This window comes from Phacochoerus africanus, chromosome 11, assembly GCF_016906955.1.
Source record: "Phacochoerus africanus isolate WHEZ1 chromosome 11, ROS_Pafr_v1, whole genome shotgun sequence".
Taxonomy (NCBI): Eukaryota; Metazoa; Chordata; class Mammalia; order Artiodactyla; family Suidae; genus Phacochoerus; species Phacochoerus africanus.
The window spans coordinates 91,041,371-91,060,987 of NC_062554.1; the positions used below are offsets into that span (position 1 = coordinate 91,041,371).

General features: G+C 36.5%; 1 protein-coding gene and 1 pseudogene across 3 annotated transcripts in view; one reads left to right on the forward strand and one right to left on the reverse strand.

Annotated features, from left to right (window-relative positions):
- Nucleotides 1-19,617, reverse strand: part of HYCC1 (hyccin PI4KA lipid kinase complex subunit 1) — an 86,853-nt gene that overhangs the window by 58,794 nt on the left and 8,442 nt on the right. The window lies entirely within an intron of this gene.
- Nucleotides 13,545-15,085, forward strand: LOC125112167 (40S ribosomal protein S27-like; annotated as a pseudogene).

Below are 19,617 nucleotides of genomic sequence, written 5' to 3' on the forward strand. Positions count from 1 at the left end.
CAGAGCAGAAGGAAACATTTAGATTATATTACATAATACAACTAATTAAATCTTAGGGATTTCACTGCATCGAAAATGACCAGTCAACTGGAGAGCCCTATGAAACGGGAAGGCACCTCTTCTGTTGCTTGAAAAGAAATGTTGCTAATTGCCTCACTGCCTACTTGTGTCCTCAAGGGAACAAAGTTTCCTCCCAGAGCACAGGAAGAAAGAATATAACTTATCAGCCAGTAGGAGAGGTGTGAGAAGTCTTTCTAAAGACCCATAATTTAGACCTATTTTCCCTATAAATCACAAAACAAGTGTCTAGTTTTTTTTTGTTTTTTGGGGTTTTTTTTGGTCTTTTTTTCTATTTCTTGGGCCGCTCCTGCGGCACATGGAGATTCCCAGGCTAGGGGTCGAATCAGAGCTGCAGCCACCAGCCTACGCCAGAGCCACAGCAACGCGGGATCCGAGCCGCGTCTGCAACCTACACCACAGCTCACGGCAACGCCGGATCATTAACCCACTGAGCAAGGGCAGGGACCGAACCTGCAACCTCATGGTTCCTAGTCGGATTTGTTAACCACTGCGCCACGACGGGAACTCCAGTGTCTAGTTATTAAAAATAGAGCAGAGGTTTTTACTACGGGAATTTTTCTTTTTCTTTCTTTCTTTTTTTTTTTTTTTTTTTTTTTTTTTGCCTATGGCATCATTTGCCAACCCCAAAGAGAAATAAAATTATGTTGGGATACCAATATAGTATGGAAACCAGACCAGTGTGTTCCGTTTGGAAGAAGAAAAGTAGCAATCCTTCTTCTCATTCACCATTTCCATCTTCCTATTCTTCTCAAATCTCCCAGGACTTGAAAAGAATCTTTTGTCCAGGTAAAGGATATCTGATTTGAACTCAAATAACAGAAGTTAGAAAAATCTTCTAAATTTATCGACAACAATTTTGATATCTCGACAAGCCCATGAGCTTCTTCACCAAAAGAATCCAGTGAACACAATGCTGTGAGAGTTCTGAGGCCAGGCCTTAGGAAATCTGCAGCTTCCACTTTCATGCATTTAGAATCCACCTGTCATACTAAAGAAGCCCAAACCATCATGAAAGGTTATATGGAAAAGACCCAAGGAGGGTCTCTGCTAGGCTACCAGCTGAGAGTCAGCACCAAGCACCAGCCACGAGACTGAACCATATTGGACATTCCAACTAAGTCAAGCCTCCAGATGACTGTAGCATCAGCTACATGAAGCAGATTTGCCAACTAAATCTAGCCAACCATGGATTTGCAAGAGATAAAATATACTTGCTATTTGAAGCCACTAAAGTTTGGGGATGGTTTGTTAGGCAGCAATAGATAACCAAAACACCATCTTAATCAAGCATTTAGGGCATACCTTTGAGTACAAAGCATTGTGCTAATTCCTAACATAAAATATTAGACTTTTCAAGACATGGTCCCTGTCATCAAGGAATTAGATTTTTCTCTGAAAACTTATAGTAAAACCTATTGTAAATCAGGTATGATCTAAGAAAGGCCAATAAATGTGTTTACATTCTGCTGATGTATACTTTCTATGCCTGATCCTATTGTTAATAATGACACACTGATATAGTTAGCCAGAATTCAAAGTTCAAAGAAGTCTATAGTCCCAAAGCAAAACAAAACTCACTGGCTAATAACCATTCTATCTTCAATGCTATTCTTAATCTATGAAGCCGACATATCACAGCAACCATCACAGTCATCACTATATTATAAAAAAGTTGCTTTTATGCATTAGGTATTAATAATCTTATTTTGTACATATCCTGATTGCCAGCACCTCAGAATTTTCCTGAGATGTCAAATGATTTCATTTAAATTTTCAGTTAAAATGAAGTTTCATCTTGATTTTCTCCTTTATAGTATAGATCTCTGCAAATATTTAAAGTAATATAATTAAAAATTTTAAGTCAAATGATATAATTAGAGATTTGGGTTTGATAGAATTATTAATAACCCTTATTATTAGGAACTTCAATATAAAATAGGCTACTGAGAGAAAACATTCAATTTCTAAAATTCTTTAAGACTGACAGATTTTTTTCATCCACATATAAAATTAATTATTGAAAAGAAAGTTTAGGTAAAATGTTACTATATTGTTGGGCATTGTCAGACTTCGTACCATCTTAATGTTACAGAAAGGGCTATATGAAGAAGACCACAAAATCTGTGTGTCCAACACACAAATCTCAAAGCATAGGATGAACTCATCCTGCCTATGGTCCATTATGGCTATTCTAGTCTTAACTACCACCTTTCTGCTCCAGGGACACACTCTCCTCTTTACCAAACCTGCATTTCTCAAATATTTATTTATTTTCCAAATATAGCTCTGATTGTACCACCAGTTCCTTATTCTGATCCTGACCACAATTCACTGGCCACCCTGGAAACCGGCCAGCCTGAAGACTGGCCACCCTTGGGACACATATCTCCCCGTGGTCTAACAGTTGAGATCAAAGATACAGACTAATAGAGATACAGCTTTATTTCACAGGGGCTTTGCAGGGGCAAAAGTGGTAACCATATCTAGTATCTACCACACATATAATATCTCAGAAGAAATCTAACAAGCTGAGTAACAAGACGACATTTCAGTCAGGGAAACCTAAAATTTTTTACTTTCCTTTGCAATCAAGTGTCACAGAAAGAACTCATGTTATGCTTGGAGTCAGCTAGAACCCAAGACTTTTTTTCATACAAACTGCTTCCAAACCAGGTCACTCTTATCTTGTACTTAACCAATCAATTCTTTTTTTTTTTTTTTGTCTTTTTTCGTCTTTTTAGGGCTGCACCCACGGCATGTAGAGTTTCCAAGCTAGGGGTCCAATAGGAGCTGTATCCTCTGGCCTATGGCAGAGCCACAGCAATGGAAGATCCGAGCCAAGTCTGTGACCTACACCACAGCTCATGGCAACGCCAAGGATCAAACCAGCATCCTCAGAGATGCTAGTCAGGTTCGTTAACAGCTGAGCCACGATGGGAACTCTGGTTCTTAAAAATCTCTTACAATTTATCCTTTTAAAATTGACTCACACATACTAGATATATAAACATTTGCTCAGTGAATGAATAAGTGAACAAAACTTTTGAACCTTTTCTAGTTAGGGCCCTGAATTCCCCTTTGAGCTTTTAATATAGCATTTACCTTATTAATTAGCCCTCCATGGTAGGTAGCTGACATCAGAGCCTGCAATAAAAGTGACCCTGGGAGTTCCCGTCGTGGCGCAGTGGTTAACGAATCCGACTAGGAACCATGAGGTTGCAGGTTCGGTCCCTGCCCTTGCTCAGTGGGTTAATGATCCGGCGTTGCCGTGAGCTGTGGTGTAGGTTGCAGACGCGGCTCGGATCCCGCGTTGCTGTGGCTCTGGCTAGGCTGGTGGCTGCAGCTCCGATTCGACCCCTAGCCTGGGAACCTCCATATGCCTCGGGAGCGGCCCAAGAAATAGCAACAACAACAACAACAAGACAAAAGACAAAAAAAAAAAAATACAGCGGAAAAGTGACCCTGAATGCAAGGAATTTTGTAATAGAGAAAAGGTAAAGAACCAGAGCTAGAGATATGTTTTAAAACTATCCATGTATAAGCAATTATTAGTACAATAACAATAAATGACTTTTCCCAAAGTGGACACAGGCTAAGTACAGGAGGCTCTGAACTAAGTAAATATCCATTGTGAAAATCCATTTTATTATTTATTTCTTTATTTATTTGTTGTTTGTTTGTTTTGTCTTTTTGCCATTTCTTGGGCTGCTCCCGGGGCATATGGAGGTCCCCAGGCTAGGGGTCTAATCGGAACTGTAGCTGCCAGCCTACGCCAGAGCCACAGCAACGCTGGATCTGAGCCACATCTGTGACCTACACCACAGCTCATGGCAACGCCGGATCGGTAACCCACTAAGCAAGGGCAGGGATTGAACCCGCAACCTCATGGTTCCTAGTCAGATTCGTTAACCACTGCGCCACGACGGGAACTCCGTGAAAATCAATTTTAAATGTTTAGAACAGAGAAGGAATGAATAGGGGCCTATGCTGACGAAGGTTCCAGATCATGTAATGAAATACCAATCTCTATTGATAACAGGAGAAATACCAAGGAGAAAGGAATAACAGTATACAAGAATTACAACAATGAATCTGATGACTGCCCAGAAAGACCACTCAGAAAACAAAACAGTTTCAATGGAATGAAAACACTGAAATTCAGGGCTTACATTCAGATCTAATAGAGAAAAAAATAAATAAAAGCAGTGATATAGGCAATATATTTACAGCTATGAAAGTAAGAAGAAAAAATTACTTTTACTTGTTGTAAACAAAGACAATACCAATAAAATTGAAATCTTCAAGTCTGACTTTCTCATGAGCAAACTAAGGTATAAATTATTTATAACATGATGATTTATCTCCTTTGCCTCACTTTGCCCTCATACTTACATTCCAACATGCGAAGTATTATCTGTATTACTTAAGGTAAATCTTTTATAAGAATGATTAATGTGGCTCTTTGAGTGGATTCATACATACTTCATGTCATTGGCTTTAACCAGAGAAAATGACCTTGAATTTAAAGTACTTTTCAGTTTCTTTAGTTTCTATTAAACCAACAATGTACTTTAAGTATTGCTCAATGTAGAAATCATATTTATAATATGCTAAAAGTATGGCACAAAGTGATAACTGGCATATTAAGACTGCAAAGACTTTTATGCACTAGAACATTCCTAATCATTCACAAATATAAGTTTCTTAAAAAAAGTTTTCTGGTTAAAAACTTATATTTGCTTACCAGAGGATTTCTCATATGTACAGTTAGTAGAGGCCTTTCAATTTGTTAATCAAATAAAGTATGCATTATTTTAAATGATTAAGAAAAAGTGTTTGTTCTTCATTTTAGAAAGGTCTAAGATTATTTTTAAAACTACAAGTCACTAGAAAAGAGAATATTAAGAACTTCACCCCCATGTACATGATTTTAAAGTTTAAACTTGTGTTGTAATTAGAGGCCAAGTTCAGTCCAGATATTAGAAGCATAAGTACATATAGCCAAGTATTTAATAAATGTTTGTTGAGTAAAGGAATAAATTCCAGCCTTTATAATGCCTGTCAAATATGCCATCTGCTCTCCAACTTGACAGCAATACCTTCAGTCTGGGCCTTTAATGCCTCTGCACAGTCAGTTCATAACAGCCTTTCTGCTCCTGTTTCTTCTCCAGGGAACCATGCATATTACTGCCAGACTCATCTTCCTGAAACACTGCTTTTCTCTTGAAACATATTATGACATTTTCACACATCCTATCTTAATAGATCTTCTACCTCAAGCTTCCCCTATAATACAGCCATAATTTACCTATCTAAATTTTACTTATTGCTATTCTCCAAATACATCATGCCAGTCTAACCTCCATGTTCTTGCCTGCTCTTTTCCTTTCTACTATATCTTCCTCCTACTCCTCAGTTTTTACAACCCATGCAGTAAAAACTCAGGGCCCGCATTGATGAAGCAAGGCAAACTCTCAGGAGAGAACTATGGCACTGCATCTATGAGCCACAGCAGCAGCACCCAATTGATTGTTTTAAAGACTGGATGATTGAATGATTGACCTTGACTTAGAAAATCTTAGAATTTTACAAGAATTCTAGAGTCCACTAACGTAAGTTATACGTTTCATTAAAATTATAAGTATCATAAATTGAATAATTTTAAATTTAATATTAGGTAGAAATCTATAAGAGCAATTATTGGCTGAAATAAGATTTTCCAAAATGTTTGTAGCATCTTTGACAAAATATAATTATAGTATATACTCAATGATTCAGGTGTTACTTCAGTAAATCAAAGTCCATGAAACCGTGATAACTATGGCAAATAGTACAGTTTATGCTGATGGACTACAAAAGTTTCAAACTACAAAAATCACCTCAGTATCATCCATTGACATGATTACTACATATGTAATAAGGAGGTAGTATAGTGATCAATAACGTTTTCTACATATTCACTAGATCAGGACCTCAAATTGACAAATTATTTATACATCCCCTGCCGAGCTTATACAATTTATCCAGACAGTCAGCCAAGTACGACCAGAGTAGGGACAAAAAAAGAGAACAAGACTAAGTAAAAACAGACATAGGGTAAGAATCAGTCATGTGGATAAGTCATAAATATTTTTATATATGCAAAAAATCAATATTACTATATATTCTAATTGCAACATTAATAATTCAACAAGCCCTTGAGTGCCTACTGAGTGTGTCTATTACTTTGTAGTGTTAGCAAAAATAAAATATGATCTGTGTCCATAGGTGCTTGTATTCCAGATGGCAAAGGAAGGGAGTAAGGAGGGGGAAATGAATCAAGATAGCACCCTATATTTTCTAGAGGAATAATTACAAGTGCTAGAATCATGACAAAATTATGAAAAATACACAAACTCAGCAATGTAGAGTGTAAAACAAGGGTTCTGCTTATTATGAAACTACCAAAAATTTACAAAATTTCCATTAAGAAAGGAAACAAACCAACAAACTATAAACACTTTCATAGAACATTAATCTCCCATCTCCACTAATATTTCTCTTTATTGGAGTTTTTTATTGACACACTTAAATCTTTTCCACATAATTAAAAGAAGTGTTCAGGAGTTCTTTTGCAGCATAGTGGTTATAAAAGATCTGGCGTTGTCACTGCAGCAGCTCAGGATGCTGCTATGGCGCAGGTTTGATCCCTGACTCAGGAACTTACACATGCCGCAGGTGCAGCCAAAAAAAAAGAAAAGAAATGTTCATCTTTCTCACTGCTGCTATCCTACTATTCAAAGGAAAGCACTGTTCCACCATTATGTATTATTTCAAACTTTTTGCTATGTATATACCATATAATCAGCAGTTCTCAAAACTCTTTACTCTTGGAAATTACTGAAAACCTCAAGGAGCTGTTGTTTACAGTGGATATATTTACTGATATTTGTCATATTTAAAAATTTTAATGATAAAATTTTAAATATATATTACCATAATAAACCTATCATGTCAACATACTTTTATTTTAAAAATCCCTAAACAAAAACCAAAATATTGAGATGAGTGGTTTTGTTACACATTTTTGCAAATTTCTTTAATGTCTTGGCTTAATAGAACACTGTTGGATCCTTTTAACTGCTTTTACATTCAAAATGATATGATATGATATGATATGATATGATGGTCAATTGGTGTTTTGATTATTTCCCCCCCAAAAATGGACTCTCTCCAGAGACTTGATCTTTTTACATCCAACATATCCTGGACACTTTTCTTCATGTGTGATAAGCTTTAATAATATTAATATTATATTTACACCCTCAACAAACAATCCTTCCTACTAGTTACACCTTTGTCTAGTCTTCTCCCACACTGACGCTGGACTTGGTAATGTGACCTGTTTTGACCAGTGGACTTTAGCAAACATGATGCCAGCGAAAGCTTAATAAAAATTTGGACCTGGGGCATGTCTTCTTAAAATACTTCCTCTTAGAAACCACCTTGCTATAAAAGCTCAGGGATAGACATCTGAATGAGAAGCCATGTGAAGAAAGACCGTGGAGGATGAGAGGCCACCTTGGGGATTTCAGCCTCGGCCAATCTCCCAGTCAAATGCAGCTGCACAAGTGACTTCAGCTATACTGATTTTAGCTATGCAAAGGCAAAACTGCCAGCTGAACCCAGTCAACCCATAAAATCATGAGAAAAATATACCTTCCTCATTTTTAAACCACTTAGTTTGAGGGTAATTTGCTACAGAGTAATATGTAACTAAAACATCACAGGATACATTTAAAGAAATTAGGGGGTTTTTTAAGGAGAAAAAAACTTTCTAAATATTATAATTTTAGCTAAATCTATTAAGTTATGAGTATTTCCTGTTTTTGAAATTTTTTCCAGCCCTTCAAAATGGTTGTTTGTAAATTTTCTATTCGAACAATTCTATGACAAACTTTCTTGTATTTCTGCAAAGTTTTTGGAAGACGGAAGTTCCTAGGCCAGGGACTGGATCTGAGCTGCAGCTGCAACCTAAGCCATAGCTGTGGCAACACTGGATCCTTTAGTCTACTGTGCGGGCCAGGGAGCGAACCCATGTCTCCGCAGCAACCCAAGGCACTTCAGTCAGATTCTTAACCCACTGTGCCATAGCAGGAACTCTCTCTGAAAATACTTCTATAGGACAGACTCAGAGAAAGAACACTGCTGGGTCCAAGGATACTTGTGCATTTTGTTATCTAAGAGGGCTTAATTTTTACTGCTATTATAAATGAGCTCTTTTTCCCCACACTTTACATTTTTTCCTTTTTAATTAAAACCGCTTTCAAGTATTTCGGAAACCCACTTTTTCCTATGTATTGTTTATTTCATTTCTAACAATCCTACTAATATTTAGCCAAAGATCTAATAATTCTTTAGTCTATTATCTGAAATATTTGAGGTAGACAATCATATTAATTATAAATAACTGTTCCATAGGACAGTAAACTTTTATTTTACCTCAATGTTAATCTCCAATTTAATTTTACCTATAAGAATTGTGCCATTCAGTTGGCATATCATTTTACATTTCAAACATTTTAAATATTTAGGTATTAAAGTTTGCTGCTATGGATATGATACAAAGAGATGTTGGCAATACAGCTGAGATGACAAAAGTTTCATAAAATGTTATTTCATGAAAAGATTCCTGAATTTTTCAAAAATAAATAATCCAATCAGAAAAATATAATATATATTATAATATATATATATTATATATTATAATATTATATATAGCTAACGAAACCATTTACTTGTTTAGTTCATAATTAAATGAGAACTATCAGCACCACAGACAAATGACCCATTGCCAATTCCTCCTCTCCCTTCACACACTCACAAACATGCACAAACACTTTAGTCATGCTAACACTCATGGAAAGGACATCCTTGTGACAGCTTGGTGTCTTACCCTTAATCTTGAAAGGTAAAGCTGAACAGAAATTAAATGAAGACCATACACTTCAGTCTGAAAAATAAACTGGACAAACAAGGATAGGGGAAATATGACTACATGTAGAAATTTAGGTGCTTAAAAAAACAATGGGCTGCATTAACAGTAAATATTTGGATAAGATATTTGAATGAGTGTCATCTACAACAGAACACAATATTCTAAAGATGCTGAAAAACTATACAGGGAAAAGCTAGAACAGCAGCTGGGGCCAGAGTTCTGTTTCCACCAATTATTCCAGTGTGACTAGGCAAACATGGAAATTAAGGCTCAGAAAGTTTAAGTAACTTGAGTGTTAAGTGACATGGAAGTGGAAAAAGTACTAATTGCCCTCCCTATCACACACAATAGAAGAAAAATAAAGCATGTGAAAACCCTCAAAATTGTAGAATGATAAATGAATATAAGGTATTATTACTAGTACTGGTTTGAGGACATGCTATTTGACAAATCTCTTTTTGAGGATAGATTTTTTTTTCTTCAGTTAGGCCATAAACTTATCAGAATATGACAAAGTAATCTAAATTAAGTTTGTAAAGCAAAACTCACTTTCTTAACCATATACAGATTTTTGAACTTGTCGAGGAATGATTTTTAACCAGATTTCTCAAAGGTGCTGTAGTTCTGTTAGTGACTATTTCTATAATGAATTTGATATCAGGGACTTGATCAGGAACATAGCTCCTATTCCTAGAACATATTTGTAAGGCTGGCTATGTGATAGTTGGTATCAAGGCTGAAAAAAGTCAAATAATAGATAAGTTATTTCAATGACAAATCTTTAATGTAACCAACTGTTTACAGTCATTTTCCCCATTTATTTTGTTACTTCAAAAAGGGGGGAAAGACACATTCTTTGAAATCTCCCCACAGCCCCATAATTCAGAATTTCAGAGGTAAAAGAAAAGGACTTTAGAGATGTAATCTACCCATCTCAGACTAGGAAATCAAAACACATATGGAAGTTAAATATAAGATCACTCTCCTAATTGGTTACAGAGATATTACTAGAATCCCAAACTTCTGGCTTACTCCAACTACACAACATATTGTCACAATCAGTCCTTATTAATTCAATAAACTAGGTAAATAGAACAGTCCTTAATTAATTCAATAAACTGGGTAAATGGAAGTATAAATAATGCTTCCTAAACTGCTTTTAAACTATTTTTAAAAATATTAACAGAAGAAAAGGCTTTCCCTGTGAAAATGTAACTATTTAAGAAAGTTAGTTTTCTTTCTTTTTAAAGGACTTCTGAGAGCCTTTAACATGCTATATCTGTGTTATGAATCTCAAAAGAAAAAGTGTTTAGAATGAAATATTTTCCCAAATGTATTTGACCATGAAATCCTTTATGGTCCAGCTACAACGGGCATCACTGGGAATCCAGTCTGGAAAACTGTGAGTCAAACATGTCAACAACAGATATCCAGAGGTAATATTGTAATGACTAACAGTTCTCAAGCACTTATGTGTCTGGCACTCTGCTAATTGCCTTATAGGAATTTTTATTTAATCCTCCCAGCCTTCCTAAGTGGTGAATTAATATAATCTCCATTTCAGCAAAAAAAAAAAAAAAAAAAGCAACTGAAGCTTAAGGAAATAACTTGTCCAATCATTCGTTGAGTTAGGATTAGAACCCAAGAAGCCCAACTCCAAAATCCCCATTCTCAGTCATTACTCATGCTAGCAATCCCTACTCCCAGTACACTGCAGTTCAAAGTTCCTGGTACTTGTCTTGTGAATAATGTAGTCTTTTATATGAAAATATTAGTATTTTCATTCTAAACTGAACAAGAGAATATTTTCATTTCAAAATAAATTGGTAGAGGAAAACAAATTACACAGGTGATTCTGCTTGGCAAACTGAGAACTACAGGGTCACAGAAGAACATGGTAGGGTACTACAGGAAAAGTTTTCAATTTATAGTGAGACCCAGCTCTGCCACTTGCTAGCATGTAACTTTGAGGAAATTATTGGTTCTATTTTTCTTAACAACTAGAATGAAGGAAAGAGATGAAAAAGTACATCACTGGTATTTACCACAGTATTTACAGACTGTTAACAATGGTGCTCTAGGAGTTCCTATTGTGGTGCAGGGGAAATGAATCCGACTAGGAACCATGAGGTTGCAGGTTCGATCCCTGGCCCCAATCAGCAGGTTAAGGATCCGGCATTGCTGTGAGCTATGGTGTAGGCTGCAGACACGGCTCGGATCTGGTGTTCCTGAAGCGTAGGCCATCAGCTATAGCCTGGGAACCTCCACATGCTGCAGGTGCAGCCCTTAAAAAGCAAAAAGAAAAAAAGAAAAAAGCAAGCAAAGCAAAACAAAACCAAACAAAAAAACAAAGGCGCCCCAGACTGTGTAAATGTGGCTGAAGTTTAAATACCAAAATTAGGTTAAAATTCTTGCTTGCCCATAAACTGGAGGATTTTCTGTTTGTTTGTTTTGTTTGACTTTACGGCAAATATAATTTTTTTTAAAACTCTAGGACTAAGACCTTTATTCATTCTGCCAGGTAATTTAGTTTATTCTATGCTTGGAACAGGTAGATGACATCCAAATGATGAAAGAGCAAATGTTCTTTTTCTTTTTTTTCTTTTGGCCACCCCTAAGGCATGTAGAAGTTCCCAGGCCAGGAATCAAACCCAAAGCACAGCAGCAACCTGAGCTGCTGCACTGATAACACCGGATCCTTAACTCAATGTGCTACAAAGGAACTCCTCCTTCTTTTATACTTGTTCAAAACTTTCTCTTTCAACTAAGTATCTCAAAACAAAACACAATTTTAAAATGACAAAAAGAAATAGATGCTAAAAACTTCATATATATTTAGCTATGTCTAAATCATGTAATAAAAAATGCTAAAAATGGCTATGGCAACCCAGTATGACTGGTTGATGACAAAGGGTATGGCAACTGTCAAATAGGCAAGGGCCAAAAGACACACTGCTCTGCCCTGTTGATCATGACACAGGCAAAACAATGTTGTTGATACTACACACACAGGCAATTAGTTCAAATTAATATCTTAATAAAAACAATTTTATTCAGTTTTCCCCTTCCACACTAAACCTGCAACCAGGTTTATTGGCAGAAGCTCTTGAAAACTTAAGAACACAAATGTCTCATAAACATTTTCTCCATGCCAAACCTAACAAATTCAAATGAACTAGGGAGAGCCAGCTACTTGCCAGTAATTAACATTGGTAAGAAAGAAGTTCCCGCCATGGCGCAGCAGAAACGAATCTGACTAGCATCCATGAGGACGCAGGTTCGATCCCTGGCCTCACTCAGTGGGTTAAGGATCTGGCGTTGCCATGAGCTGTTGTATAGGTTGCAGATGTGGCTCAGATATGACATTGCTATGGCTGTGGTGTAGGCTGGCAGCCACAGCTCTGATTCAACCCCTAGCTTGGGAACTTCCATAGGCTGTGAGTGCGGCCCTAAAAAGCCAAAAAAAAAAAGCCAAAAAAAAAATTTGTAAGCAGGTAGAAGGAGATGAATAGTTATTATTTCCTCTGTTAAGCCATCCAAATTTCTCTCTCCCATGTCTTGCCTGAGGGAAGAGTAAAAAGTTTTAAGGTTTTGGCATTGAGTTTGCCAAATTGTTCCCTGGAGATAAGCAAATTAAGGGTATTTGAGATTTTGCTACAGCCAAGAATACAAGCCAGCTGCATTTGTTCACTAGTGTTGCCCTCACAAAGTACCACAGGCTGGGTGGCTTAAACAACAGAAATTATTTTCCTACAGTTCTGGAAGGCCAGAAGCCTAAAAATGGAGGTTTCAGCAGGGTTGATTCCTGCTGGGAGCCATTAAGGAAAGGATCTGTTCCAGGCCTTTCTCCTTGGTTTGCAGCCATCTTCTCCCTTTACATTATCGTTCATCTGTCAAACCATATTCAGGTTTCCTCCTCTTTCGTTTTTTTGTTTGTTTGTTTTGTTGTTGTTGTTTTGTTTTGTTTTTTGGCTGTGCCCACGGCATGTTTGATCCAGGACAGGGATCAAACCCACACCACAGCAATAACAATGAGCCATGACAGTGACAACACCAGATCCTTGACCTGCTACGGACACAAGAGAACTCCCAAATTTCTTCTTATAAAGACTTTGGTCACATTGGATTAGGACCCACCCTAATTACCTCATTTTAACTTAATCACCTCTACAAAGACCCTCTCTCCAAAAACAGTTACATTGTAAAGCATTGGGAATTAGGACTTCAACATACAAATGCAGGGTGAGGCGTTCCTGTTGTGGCTCAGTGATTAACGAATCTGACTAGGAACCATGAGGTTTTCGGGTTCGATCCCTGGCCTCGCTCAGTGGCCGTGAGCCGTGGTGTAGGTTGCAGACTCAGCTCGGATCCCGAGTTGCTGTGGCTGTGGCATAGGCCAGTGGCAACAGCTCCCATTAGACCCCTAGCCTGGGAACCTCCACATGTGGCCCTAGAAAAAGAAAAAAAAAATAAAAAAAACCCACAAATGCGAGGTGAGGGAGGAGATACAATTTAGCCCATTAACCCCATCAAAGATGCATACAATAAATTAGGATTGCAGCAATTAATCTCTCTTTTCTTGTATTAGAGGTGCTTAAATATCATCCATTTATTCTGTAAACTATTAAATGTCTATTACATCCTAGATGCTAGATGTACAAAATTGAATATGACATAGTCCCTGATTTGGATTCACAGTCTATTAAAGGAAAACACATAAATCTAAAATAGCAAAAGTGACCTTTAATCCCTTTTGAAACAAATCAAGGCAAATCAGGGTATAAGCAAATAAAATAAAATAATAAAACAAACAAATGCTATGAGGAAAATGAGGAGGAATCTGAAAGAAGGCCCAATGTAAATATTATCCTGCAGTCATTTTGCTATCATTCATCCTTCCTTCCTCTTTCTCCAAAATTACAACATATAGAAATATACTTTCCAATGCACAGCTCTACTTAATTTCCTTCATGGTTTTTTGAGGGTTTTTATTATTATTCTGAAGAGGTAGTTTTCCCTCTCTAATGTTGGAGACAAAAAAGAGAGAAATGTTAACAGATCCAAACTCCAAGTGACTCAGGGTTGAGTTGATGTCTTAGGGTGAGTCACTGCCCTTTCAAAAACTGGGATGCAACTTCAACCATTAATGATGTCTGCCAAGAGAGGTTCAGATGTTTAATTAGAAAGGGGGGGGGTACAAAAGAGGGTACGATAAGAAAGTGCAAATAAACACAATTAATTGGTGGTAATATGTACTAATAGAACCATAATAATAAAAGCAACAGATCTTGACTATACTAAAAAATTCTATTTGATTTGTCTCAATTTGAAACTCAGTGGCTCTTAATATAATCATTTTTCTTGATTTAAAAAACTTACAGTAACCAAAGCAGAAATAAACAGTTCAATAAGATCATCTTGATTCATACTAACTGGGTTAACAGTCAATTTGTTTTAGCAGAAGCTGAACTATAAATTTTTTTTTTTTCTTTTTAGGGCTGCATGTGCGGCATATGGAAGTTCCCAGGCTAGGGGATGAATTGGAGCTGCAGCTGCCGGCCTACGCCATAGCCACAGCAACACAGGATCTGAGCCACATCTGCAACCTACACCACAGTTCACAGAGACACCAGATCCTTAACCCACTAAACTGGACCAGGGATGGAACTGCACCCTCATGGATACTAGTTGGGTTCGTTACCGCTAAGCCACAATGGGAACTCCATAAAATTGTTTTTTAGCCTTTCCGCCGGTGACAACATCCCTAAGAGAATGTGGCTCTCCCAAAGAATCTCCTTCATCCCTCTCCAGAAGAGAAAAGGAAACACAAGAAGAAGCGCCTGGTGCAGAGCCCCAATTCCTACTTCATGGATGTGAAATGCCCAGGGTGCTATAAAATTATGACGGTCTTTAGCCATTCACAAACAGTAGTTTTGTGTGCTGGCTGCTCTACTGTTCCTCTGCCAGCCTCCAAGAGGAAAAGCAAGGCTTACAGAAGGATGCTTCTTCAGGTGGAAGCAGCACTAAAAGCACCCCGAATCAAGATGAATGGTAAACAATCCCAATAAACACATTTTGGATACCAAAAAAATATTATTTTTTAAAGTCTGTGATGACATTAAGTCTTATACTAGTATAACGAAATGTAACTTAGATGTTGCTTTGCAGCTAAATTATGTCCTTTATTTTCTTTTTTCTTTTTCTTTTTGCAGCCGAATATGACATTAAAATTAATACAGCAAAAATTTTTACCTTGGTTCTCTCAAAGTACTTGAAAGTCCTGTAAGAATGTTTAATCCCTAAAGTAGTTTAAGTATTTCTTTTCAATTATGCATTGTTTCTGAAGAAAGGATTTGCTTTTATAACTGAAAATTAAACATCTATTTGGACTCTTTCACCAATAACCAAATTCCTGACTGATGGATCCAAACTAAATAAATCGTATTATATTACAATAAACTCTGGAGCTTTATAATCTGGTGTCATGAAAAATATCTGTCCTGATTACCATCTTGTGACCAGCACAATACAATTTTCATGGCTCTCACAGTGAAAAGAATAAGTTTCACTCTAACTTTTCTTGACATCATCTTTCTTGGGCTGTCCTTCCTTTCCTCACAGCCTATCATTACCATGGATAAAAAGAACCACTTCATCTCCAAATAAAATGTTATACATAAGGTAGAACAGCTTATTGGAACGAATCCTTTTATAAAACATTTCAAATAGAAAACATGGTTAACACAAAATACAGCAAACATAACTAAAATTTCTCTTCCGCTCCTTTCCATAAGGAGAGGAACCATACCTTATATTCCTTTTACAACCACCGCTTCCCTAAGTTTTTTAACACAGCTCAAGGACACAACATGACATAATGAAAAGAGTCCAAAAAACTCATGCCCTCTTTCCAGCAAGTTAAACTTTATCAGTTTTCTCCACTGTAAAAAGTAGATGATAACATCTACATTACAGGAATTGAGAATTAAAAATGATACAAATAAAGCACTGTCATAACACCAATGCTCAATAACGATAGCTCCAATTATCACTAACAAAATATTTTCAAGTGGACAATTTGTGTTTCATTCAATTGGACAAAATGCATTTCAGAATGGGGTGGGCAAGAAGCTTCATTAGATTCTAATGCCCTCCAGTTATTTTCATTCTTATTCTTCACTGATTAACTTTCTGATTTAGTAGCCTAATTTACTGCCACTGCCTCCAATCTCACCACCAATTTGATCCTTAAACCCCCTTTACAGTATATATTTCGTTCTCATCATATACTCACAACCTTAAAAATAACAATTCTATTGGTTCTCTCGCAATACTCATTCTTTAACCTTGCCTCAAGCATCTTCCTTTCTGAAACTCTAAGACTTCACTGACTTCAATATTCTGCTTCTATCACCCAAGGAACCCATTCTTCTAATTTTCTGTTCTTCTCTAATAGTCTTTTCAATTTGCACATTTCTCCTTCTGTACTTTTAAAATACTTCCACCTTTCTCTCCATTCTTTTATTCAGACCCACTCGAAGTTTCACAATTTTACAAAATAGGCTCTCCTTCTAAACCACTAAAGTGTGCACTGCTTTGGAGACTATGTTGTAACTCTGTCTACCACAATAATATCTATGGATTAACAAATCAACAGGAACTTTGAAATTAAATCAAAAGGGTATATATGTGCCAGGTCACACTGGCAGATTTTTATACCCTGCACTAGCTGGAGGTGGGGAGTATAGTCTTGTACGTTGATTAGAACCAAAACCCTAATTGAATTAACTCAATGTTACTTACATTTAAATGGGGAAAAAAACTCACAGGAGCTCAAAGACAGAGAGTTTATAATTGCTTGCCCAACTTAAGCACTTTAAGATTTACATTTTTCTCTTAAATTTCCAACCCTGTACATTCCTCTATAAAAGAGTAAATGCAGATCTTCCAACAGCTGAAACCTCAAATAATTTTCATTGTACAGGTCAAGAACTCATACATCATGTTTTCATTAGTTCTAGTGCAAATACATGAATGAATGCTTATGTATTTATATGAGAAAGCAACTAATGTTCATCTGCTAATCAAAAGACTCTTTGTTCAAGAAAGCACACACCAAACAAATATCATTTAACAGTTACTACTAAAAGGCTATCCTGATGCAAGCTTCAACAATGACAAATATTTAAACTAGAATGGAAAAGTACTATTTCCAAAGCTCCTTGATCTTTTATATGCATTGCACTTAACATTCTTTACAAGGCACAAACAGGATTCAGGAATGCAACTTGATCTTGAACACACAATAAATTAAAATGTGAATTATATAAAGTGCTTTAAACAAATATCACCCTGTTCCCATTCTGGTATTGTCTAGCATAACAATACTGGGCTGTATTTGTTAAAACAGCAGAACATATGATAGCAACACAGAGCAGATCAGTAATAATTATGACAGGGTTACCAAAAACTAAAACTAATTGGGCAATGAAGAAAAAACAAAATAAGACACTCAAATAAAATAATTAAGTTCACTTCTCAGTAACAGAGCATAAGAGAAGAGTCCTAATTAAGAAAAAATTAGAGGAGTTCCTATTGTGGCTCAGTGGGTTAAGAACCTGACTAGCACCCATGAGGATGAGGGTTCAATCCCTGGCCTCACTCAGGAGGTTAAGGATATGGTGTTGCCGCAAGCTGCGGTGTAGGTTGCAGATGCAGCTCAGATCTGGCGTTGCTGTGACTGTGGCATAGGCCAGCAGCTGCAGCTCCAAATCGACCCCTAGCCTGGGAATTTCTATATGCCGTGGGTGTGGCCCTAAAAAAATTTTAAAAAGCCAAAAGGAAAAAACAATTAGAGTATTGATTTAAAAACATGAGTTATGGCATCAGACAGGAATTGAGTTTAAACTCTACCACTAGCAGAAGTTCCTAGGCATGTGATCAAACCCATACCACAGCAGTGCCCTGAACCACCAAAGTGAAAACACAGGATCCTTAACAAGCTAAGCCACAGGAGAACTCTGCATTTCAGTTTCTTTCTCTTTATCTTAACAGTTTTAATACAATTTGCCCGTTAAAGTGTACAGTGGGTTTTTTTTTCGGTTTCTTTATCTGTAGAATAAGAATAAAAATACTTATCTTGCAAAGTTGTGCACAGATAAATGAAATATTAACTATGCAAAGTACTTAGAAAGTAGCATATATTGAAATCTTAACAAAGTTTATTCAGTCCAAAAAGACCTAGACATTAGTACAGCTCAACTATTTCAGACTTTCAAGGAAGAGATTGCTAGAGCATATAAAAAGATGGAATACTTTTAATCTTTTCTGTTTTACAAAGCTAGCATATTCAGAAACCAAAACCTGAAAAGGGTAATATAAAAGAACACTAAAGATCTTACATGGCAATCAAATCTAGATTTTAAAGTTGCCTTTAAAATTGGTGAAATCTACTAGAAAATCTTCTAATATAATTCACCAACCAAGGTAAAAGAAGAAAAATCATATAATCATCTCAATATACACTGCAAGAGTATGTGATCAAATTTAATATCTTTTTCCAATTTAATCTCAATTCCAAAAAAGGGGAAATAGGAGACTATTTCATTGACATACTGAAAAAAAATGTCAAAAAGAATACATAGGAATTCCCTGATAGAGCAGTGGATTAAGGATCTGGCATTGTCACTGAAGTGGCTCAGGTCACTGCTGTGGCACGGGTTTGATCCCTGGCCTGGGAACTCCCACATGCTGTGGGGTATGGCAGAAATGAAAAAAAATACACTACTGTAAAATCCTAAAGGTATTCTCATTCAAATGAGAAATGAGTCAAAAATGCTCACTATTCACTACTATAATTTAGCATTCATCTAGATGTTCTGATCAATGTAGTTTAAAAAATACATTAAATATTGCCAAGAAAACAAAATTATGACCAATTACAAATGCTGTGACTGCTTTATTTCAAAATCCAATAAAAACTATTACGAATTTTGTAAGATGACCATTTAGAAAACAGAAGTTCCCAGGCTAAGGGTCAAATTGGAGCTGCAGCTGCCTGCCTAGGCCACAGCCACAGCAATGTGGGATCCAAGCTATGTCTGAGACTTACACCACAGCTCACAGCAATGCCAGATCCTTAACCCACTGAGCAAAGCCAGGGGTTGAATCCATATCCTCATGGAAATCAGTTGGGTTCGTTACCACCGAGCCACAACAGCAACTCCAGATGCTACCCTCTTTTTAAAAAATGTAAAAAATAGTCCACACGGAAAAGCAACCACAAGTTTTAAGATACCAAAAATCAACTTTAAAAATAGGCAGAACCACACGAAGAAAACTCTAAAACACTGAGTCATAAAGATGACTTGAAGAAAAGATGAAAATATTGTAAAGATATCACAGTTATCTCTAAAAAATTAATTTGGAAATAACAATTGGGTTCGTTTAGGATCTTAACTGAATTAAAGGTAACCTGAAAAAAAGAAATATATGAGAAATGCTGACAATGTTTTTAAATAGATAATAGGAATTCACACAACATAATTAGTGAAATACTC